This window comes from Microtus ochrogaster, unplaced genomic scaffold, assembly GCF_000317375.1.
Source record: "Microtus ochrogaster isolate Prairie Vole_2 unplaced genomic scaffold, MicOch1.0 UNK41, whole genome shotgun sequence".
Classification (NCBI taxonomy): domain Eukaryota; kingdom Metazoa; phylum Chordata; class Mammalia; order Rodentia; family Cricetidae; genus Microtus; species Microtus ochrogaster.
In genome coordinates, this window is record NW_004949139.1 from 387,621 (window position 1) to 396,903 (window position 9,283).

General features: G+C 40.1%; 1 pseudogene; it reads right to left on the reverse strand.

The window, feature by feature from the left end:
• Window positions 1-856: 856 nt before the first annotated feature.
• Window positions 857-1,662, reverse strand: LOC101985781 (annotated as a pseudogene).
• Window positions 1,663-9,283: the final 7,621 nt, after the last annotated feature.

The following is a 9,283-nucleotide window of genomic DNA, read 5'->3' on the forward strand; positions in this document are numbered from 1 at the left end:
CCCAAAATAATTACCTGGAAACTGTATTCATTTAAACACTGCCTGGCTCATTATCTCCAGCCTCTTATTGGCTAACTCTCACATCTTGATTAACCCATTTCTAATAATCTGTGTAGCACCACGCGGTGGTGGCTTACCAGGAAAGATTCTAGCCTACGTCCGTCTCGGATCGGAGAAGCATGGCATCTGCCTCACTGCCTTCTTCCCAGCATTCTGTTCTGTCTACTCCACGGCTCCTACCTGGCAGCCCCAGAGCTGGCACAAAATGGTATGTCCTCCATTTTGAAATTGGAGAGAGGTGGAGCCAACATCCAGAGCAGCCCGCCGCTCTGCATCTCAGAGGAGCAACTGGTTCAGAGTCAAGAGCGGCTTCGCCATGTTGGACTGGGCGGGGGCAAGCAGGCAGTACCTGTTTTTGACATAGGAATGTCACAGCTTAGATTCTTAAGTGCTTAGTGATTTAAAAGTGCAAAGCAAAAATGCTCCTGGATAGTAAAAAATTACGATTCACAATAGGACAGATTCTAAATGGATCATAATGTTGGATGAGTGTATGTAGGCTTGGGAGAGAGAAAAAATATAGAAAATAAAGTTAATGTCTTTTTAAAAAAGGGGTAAAGTAAAGAGACAGAGTAAATAACAAAAAATAGGCCATGTAAAAATGGAAAATTCACAAAGGGTCTGAATTATGTGTTTTATTGTGTTTTCCTTACAATTTTTGACTGTGGAGGAACTAAGTACAAAAAAACATTTCATTAAATTGACTGCTAAGCTGAACCTGCATATATGTTCTAAAGGTATCTTTTTTTTGGAAGTTTTATAATTATATTTATGTACAGAAAACTCAGCAGTACATTTAACCCAGTTTAGTGGCGAGTTCTTTGGCCTTTGCCTTTTCCAGCTTGGCAATTCGAGCCACAGATTTAGGACCCAGGACGTTGCCTCCCCAGTGGCGGCGGATCTCATCATATCTGTCGTTGTAATTGGTCCTAATAGCTTCCACCAGCTTGGCCAGAACACCCTTGTCTTCCGAGTTAACCTGTGTGAAGGCAACAGTGGTGCATGTCTTCCTATGGACCAGCCGCCCCAGCCTGGCCTTTCCCTTGATGATGCAGTAGGGGACCCCCATCTTGCGACACAGGGCAGGCAGGAAGACCACCAGCTCAATGGGGTCTACATCGTGGGCAATCACCACCAGCTGAGCCTTCTTGTTCTCTACCAAAGTGGTGACTGTACTGACACCCGCTCGAAGGACAGGTGGTCTCTTAGTTGGGACATCCCCTTTGCCGGCAGCTTTCTTCTCAGCACGGGCCAGCAGCCTCTGCTTCTTTTCCTGCTCGGTCTCTGGCCTGTACTTGTGGGCAAGTTTAAGTAACTGGGTAGCTGTTTGCTGGTCCAGGGCCTGGGTGAACTGGTTAATGGCAGGAGGAACTTTGAGCCGCTTATAGAGGATGGCCCTCTGCCGCTGCAGCCTGATGTAGCGGGGCCATTTGACGAAGCGCGTGAGATCTCTCTTGGGCTGGATGTCCTGCCCAATGCCGAAGTTCTTAGGCCTCTTCTCAAACAAAGGATTCACCACCTTCTTCGCCTCCTGCTTGTCACGACGGCGGGGGCCGGGGCCACCTTCTTCCCCTTGGCCTTCTTTCCCTTCGGCATCTTGCCGGGCTGGAGGAAAGAGAAAGATCTAAAGGTATCTTGGCTTCAGAATTTGGGTCTAAGGACATGATGCTTTGGAAAAGAGTTTCTTCTTTTGTTTTCACAGAGGATGAGACCCATGGATTGCTTCTATCCCAATATGGTATGACGGACCATGCCCTCCTGAAAGGTTGCTGTGAACACCCTCAAAAAATTACTTCACTCAACTTCCAACTGGGATGAACCTGGCACACAGGTTCTTCCATGAAAGACCTGAATAACAGCACCCCCATTCAGCAGGAAGCAGTTTGGAGAGAAAAAACTGCGCCCATGTTCCCAAATATTGCTTATAAATGTTCTTTTACATTTAAAGGGGAAGATGGTATAGATATGAATAATTTACATTGCTATAAATTTTGCTTTATTGGTATAAAGTTAAGGTCAATTTTGTTATATGTATATGTATTTCTGATCTTGATTAAGGTATTGTGATTGTGTAGTTCATTTAAAAAATGTAATATATAATTAAAAAATATAGGTTGTTAACGGATAATCATCAATAATAATCAGGCTTGTAGTCATATTAATTAGATTTTCTAGATATATAGAGATATATTTCAGTTAGATAGGCATTCTTCATATCTTTCAAAGACTACAGAATATGGCATTTTAAATGTTTTATTTTTTTAATTTAAATGTTTTAATAACTTAGGGTTTTCATGACAATGAGACACTCTGCTCCTGGCAGCACCAATCTACTTCAAGAGGAAGATGGGTATTAAAGAGGCTCCTTATGGAGTTTGATAGCCATTTGGGCAAGAAACTGCTCTTGCCTGGACTGATGCATAAACTGGACACAAAGAACCCACAGAGAGAGGACTGCTGAACTTGCTTAAAGGTAAGATGATCTTTCGGGGTTCCTGATTCATGAAAGAGTCTGTGAGACATTCTGCAGGACACAGCAGATAGTGACTGAACTGACTTTGAAATTTCCTGCTTCATGGAAATGTCTGCTGGAAACTATGGGCCTGAAGGCCGAAGATGGATGCCCCAATGGTACAGAGGAACTTTGGGTGACTGTCCAGGCAGCGAGATGTCTCTGTCATTTCTAGAGTTTTGGAAGTTGCTTATTTCTTGTTTGCTTAGGTAATATTATATCCTTCTGGAGTCTTTGATGGAGTTGAAGAATGGTTAGTTATAGTTATAGTTTTCCTCAGTTATGATAAAAGATAAAATAGATATAATTATTGTAACTATAATTCTTGCTTGATAACTGTTTTGTTATATATAATTTTATGTTAAAGTGAAAGCCTTTCTTTTTTGTTTAAACAGAAAAGGGGGAAATTATGGAGGAGGGTCATCTGTCTATGTGTTACTTTCATTGGTTAATAAAGAAACTGCCTTGGCCCTTTGATAGGACAGAAAATTAGGAAGGCGGAGTAAACAGAACAGAATGCTGGGAAGATGGAAAGTTAGGCAGACGCTATAGTTCTCCTCCCCAAGATGGACGCAGGTTAATATCCTTCCTGATAAGCCACCACCTCGTGGTGCTACACACATGATTAGAAATGGGTTAATCAAGATGTGAGAGTTAGCCAGTAAGAGGCTAGAGCTAATGGGCCAAGCAGTGTTTAAAAGAATACAGTTTCTGTGTAATTATTTTGGGTAAAGCTAGCTGGTGGCCGGGAGCTGGGCGGTGGGAAGCAGCCCACAGCTCCATCTACAGACAATGACCTCCAAATGTAAACAATGTACAAGTATACACTGTAATATGGTAAGTATATATATCAATACATAAACAATATTAAGTATCTTAATCAGAGGGAGAAATGTATACTGCAATATGGTAAATATATATTAATACATAAAAAATGTTTTAAACAGAAGTAAAAGCATGCATACAATATTCAATATAATTTAACTTTGGGGCTGGAGAGATGGCTCAGTGGTTAAGAGCATTGCCCGCTCTTCCAAAGGTCCTGAGTTCAATTCCCAGCAACCACATGGTGGCTCACAACCATCTATAATGAGGTCTGGTGCCCTCTTCTGGCCTTCAGGCATACACACAGAAAGAATATTGTATACATAATAAATAATATTTTTAAAAAATTTAACTTTGTATCCATATACAAGAATCTATGCCAATGTAATTATCTATAAACAATAACTCACAAATACCATTCTATTATCCCATCATCCAATTTTCCCTCTTTTTTTTTTCAAAAAGTCCCTGAGCTTATAAAATTCCTCCCCCAACCCTCAACTGTATACTAATTATAATCAACCCCTAAATGATGTCCCTTAACCCGAGAACAAACTTTGCTAGGAGAGGGGACGTCATTCTCTAAAATTACTTCCAGCTGTCATGGGGGTGACATTCTTTCTAGGGGATCCTGTGAAAGTAAAATGATTGTTAAATTTCAAGATTAATGTCTGGTAAGATTGCAAATAGTCTCTGAGTATTTTTTTAAGATTTATTTATTTATTATGTATACAACATTCTGCCTTGATGTATGCCCACAGGTAAAAACAGGGTGCCAGATCTCAGTACAGATGGTTGTGAGCCACCATGTGGTTGCTGGGAATTGAACTTAGGTCCTCTGGAAGAGCAGCCAGTGCTCTTAACCTCTGAGCCATCTCTCCAGTCCCCTCTCTGAGTATTTTGTGCAGGTCTGGCCAGAATGTTGTAAATGATGTGCACCATTTCAGCTAGCCATTTGGAACTGTCTTGTGCAGCTGGTACCCAAAACAGGTCTTATAGTAGCGCTATCAGTATCATGATGTCATATCAACCAGGTAGAGTTGTTGCTACGGTACCCCATCTTCTTCCTGGAAGCTTCAAAGGTTACTGCAGAAAAATTCATTGTTCATTGTGGAAATATTAAACATTAATTATATAGATATATACAGACATATATATTCAATGAAAGGTATGATAGATATGAAGAAAATCAAAGATGTTTTCTAAATTCCTTTTTTTCCTTCTGTCCCATATCATGGCTCTTGACATGAGACAGAAACTCTGGGTTTTTCTCTTAACAACAGGCTTGGAATTAGAGAGGGACTGAGCCAAAGTCCAACTCCAAAATCAGCTCTATACTTATGAATATAAATAAACAAAAATATACATAAACATTATTACTTACAGAACTTATTCGATTTTCTTGGTGATTCATATTGGGTAGTAATTTTTTCCATCTGTCAGTATTCAAATATCCAGAGTCCCTTGAATTTTTTGAAGATGAGTATTTTTCTGCAAAGACAAAAACAGGACCCTGCCCCATCCTATATGCTTTCCTACCACCTGTATGATTATCATCTGTAGGGCCCTGGTCTCCCTTATTCCTGTGGTGCATTCGTGGGGACAGTTTATGATCAACTAACTAAGCTTCCTGTGTGTTTCTGTGCTAACCCCAGCTGGTGGTTAGCTGTAGGGCGCTCACTCCTTTGTTAATATGGTAATTTCCCAGCTGCCTGGGCGGAAATCCTTGTGCTGCAGTTAGGTAGATAAGGACTTCCCAAAGGCTGAATAAAGTGGCATTCGGCTGATCTCCTTTCGAATGACCCTGGTCTCTCTGTGTCTTCTTTTCAACCTCCAGGCCTTTGCCCGACTCGCATTCGGTACAGTGGTGCGTGAACTGTACCAAGGGTGTAACACCAAATCGGGTGTTATAATCATCATTGTGGATGAGCTGTCATGTCTCCTTTCCAAGATGTTTTTCCTCTTTAAACTGAACCTTTATTAATTTTGATGGTATCCACATTTTTTCTTTTCCTATGGAAACAAGAGCAAAGCCCCATCCCCAACACAGCACATCTCCTGACTTCCATTGAGAGGTCAGCACATCCTTGAAATAAGCTGGTTGATTTAGTTCAGCAGACTTTTCCATTATCCAATGTCTTTCTGTCGCTGTTGTTCCTTTCTCATTAGCATTAAGAAAATTCAAGGTTAACAAGGCATTATGTAATCTATTTCTGGGGGCATTTTCCACCCCTTTCTGTTTATTTAACATAACCTGTACAGTTTGATTTGATCTTTCTATGACTGCTTGACCTGTAGGAATGTATGGTATGCTGTAACATGCTTAATATTATAATAAGCAAAAAAACCGTTTCATTTTCCTAGAGACATAAGCTGGACCATTATCTGTTTTTATTTGTGCATGTATACCCATGATGGCCATAACTTCTAATAAATGTGTGGTTACTGAATCAGCTTTTTCTGAGCTTAAAGCAGACACTTATCTGGATAAGTGTCAATAGTGTGGTGTACATATTTTTTCCAAATTCTGCAAAGTGGAACACATCCATATGCCAGATTTTATTCCTTTGAGTACCCTTCGGGTTAGTCCTGCAGGTAGTGGTGTTTGGTTATATAAATATCCTTAGCTTGTTGGTATGTTATAGAAAACTCTTTCTTTAAACCTTTGCTATTGACATGATGTTTTTTTATGAAATCCTGAGGCCTGCAAATGCTTCCAATTCATAATTGATCAATTTCTGCATTACCTTGTGCTAGAGTACCTGGCAGACCCGTATGGGATCGGATGTGTGTTATGTACATCGGACAAAGCCTATTCCTGATTATGTCTTCTACGAATTTTTTTTTTTTTTGGTTTTTCAAGACAGGGTTTCTCTGCAGCTTTGGAGCCTTTCCTGGAACTCGCTCTGTAGACCAGGCTAGCCTCAAACTCACAGAGATCCGCCTGCCTCTGCCTCCCGAGTCCTGGGATTAAAGGCGTGTGCCACCACCGCCCGGCTCTGATTATGTCTTGTACCTGGATAAACAATGAAGTCAACTCTGTATCCTCTTGTATAAATTCAGCAATTTCAATATGTAAGATAACTCTTTCTGCATATTGTGAATCTGTAACTATATTAAGAGGTTCTTTGAAATCCCTTAGCACCATAAGAATGGCATATAATTCTGCCTTCTGGACAGAATCATAAGGGCTTTGTTCCACCTTACTCAATTTGTCTGATTTGTATCCTGCCTTCCCTGGTTTATTAGCATCAGTATAAAATGTACAGGCTCCAGTTATTGGAGCATCATGTACAATTCGAGGAAGAATCCAAGAAGTTCTCTTTATAAGGTTAAGTCTACTCCTTTTAATAGTATAGGATAGTTGCTATTAATTTCTCCCCAAAATTTAGTGCAAGCCCTTTGCCATGGTTTGTTGTCTTCCCATAACTTTTTTATTTCGTCAGTAGTGAAAGGCACTACAATTTCTTCTGGATCTATACCTGCTAGTTGACTAAGTCTCAGTTTACCTTTTATAATTAATTCAGAGACCGTTTCTACATAGGTTTCTAATTTTTACTTGGTTTGTGTGGTAAAAAGATCCATTCTAAAATAATATCTTCCTTCAGCATTAAAATTCCTGTAAGAGAAATTCTAGAAGGCAATATGACTAGAATACAACTAAGATTTGGATTCACCCTATCCATATGTGCCTCCTGTAATTTTTCCTCAACCATTGTCAGTTCCTTTTCTGCTTCAGCTGTTAATTCTCTAGGACTATTCAAATCTTTATCACCATCTAAGGTTTTGTTTAAATGAATTATTAGATCAGGCATTATCCTAACAGCTGGGTAGACTGGAAATGTCTCCTAACAATCATTGAAAGTCATTAAGAGTCTGTAATTGGTATCTCCTAATTTGTGCCTGTTGTGTTCTAATTTTCTGTAAACATATTCTGTAACCTAGGTAATTAACTGGATTTCCTCTTTGAATCTTTTCAGGAGCAATTTGTAATCCTCATTTAGGCAAAACTATCTTCCTCAAACATTCTTTCTAGAGTATCTATGTTTGAATCAGATAACAAAATGTCGTCCATGTAATAGTAAATTATAGACGTAGGGAATTGTCTATATATTATTTCCAATGGCTGACTTACAAAGTATTGACACAGAGTTGGGCTATTGATCATGCCCTGTGGAGGACAGTCCACGGATATCTCCTAGCAGGCTGAAAGTTATTATAAGTAGGCACTGTGAAGGCAAATTTTTCTCTATCCTTTTCTTGTGAAGGTATAGTGAAGAAGCAATCCTTTAAATCAATAACGATAAGAGGCCATCATTTTGGTAACAGAGAAGGCAGAGGAATTCAAGACTGTGGAGGGCCCATAGGTTGAATTACCTTGTTGACCCCTTACATCTGTCACCATTCTCCATTTACCAGATTTTTTTTTTACAACGAACACAGGAGAATTTCAAGGGCTAGTTGACTCCTCAATATGTTGAGCATCTAATTGTTCCTGTACCAATCCTTCTAAAGCCTGCAATTTATCTTCAGTTAGAGGCCATTGCTTAACCCATATTGGCTTCTCAGTTAGCCATTTTAAAGGTAGGACTGTTGGTACCTCTAAAGGTTTGTTAGTTGCTTTATGTTCTTGTACAGCCTGAATGGCTGGTGCTGGTGACCTTTGTGCATAGTACCTTATTACATCCTTCCCAGAATTATGAGTTCCTGGGACTGAAGGAATGTTAATCTGGGTATTCCATCACTGTAGGAGGTCACAGCCCCATAAATTTATTGCAATATCAGCTACATATGGCCTTAGCTTTCCTCTTTGACCTTCTGGCCCAATACAGTCAACCCATCTCATGCTTTGTTTAACTCGAGATATGGTTCCAATTCCTAGTAATCTAACATCTGCCTCTTGAAAAGGCCAATTTGGATGCCAAGATTCTGGAGTAATGATACTTACATCTGCACCTGTGTCTATAAAGCCAGCAATCACAATTCCATTTACATGTACTCTCAGCTTTGGTCTCTGATCATTTATAGAAGTTTGCCAAAATATACACTTCTTATTACCTAATTGAATTTCTGACTCATCCTCCAAATTTGCATCATTTAGAACCTTATGATCTTGTACAGAAGCTTCTATAGTTTTCAATTTTCCTGGTGTGACATGTCCTCCACTGTTACTGGGAACGACTGGGCCACTTTTGGCTTGGGGACCTGCGAGAGGCCCCTTGGGGAGTTTCCCGATGGTATTGGGTTGCCTTGTCTGTCTGTTGTTGGTCTGCATTCATTGGTCCAATGTCATCCTTAACCACGTCTCCTACATATACCTGAAGGCCAAGGTTTCCTATTCTTGTCATTCCCAGATGAGGTATTATTCCTAGAAATTTCTTGTCTGCAATCCCTTTTCAGGTGTCCTGATTTACCACAATTAAACCATTTGGCAGATTGATGTCCCCTCATTGCTTTGGAAATCACTTCCCCTACCCAAGATTCATCCTCATAGTTACATATCTGAAAATTTATGGTATGCTGAATCCATTCACCCGTAGGTGCTGATCTAGACTTTAAAGGCCCAATTATCTTTTTGCATTCTAAGTTTGAATTTTCAAAAGCCAACAATTCAAGAACTATTCATATAGTCTGTCTGTCTGTCTGTCTGTCTGTCTGTTACCTTATCAAAACTCTGTGATAACTTCTGAATGTCAAATTCAACTGCCTGGACCCTCTCAGGTGAGTTCCTAGTACCCTTATGTAGAAATAGGAGTGGCGGGGCTGAGTCCCCAGCACCCCGGCCGCCTGCCCGGCTAGCTTATGCCCGAAATAACAACACACAAACTGTATTCATTTAAACACTGCTTGGCTCTTTAGCTTTAGCCCTTTTCTCGGCTAACTCTC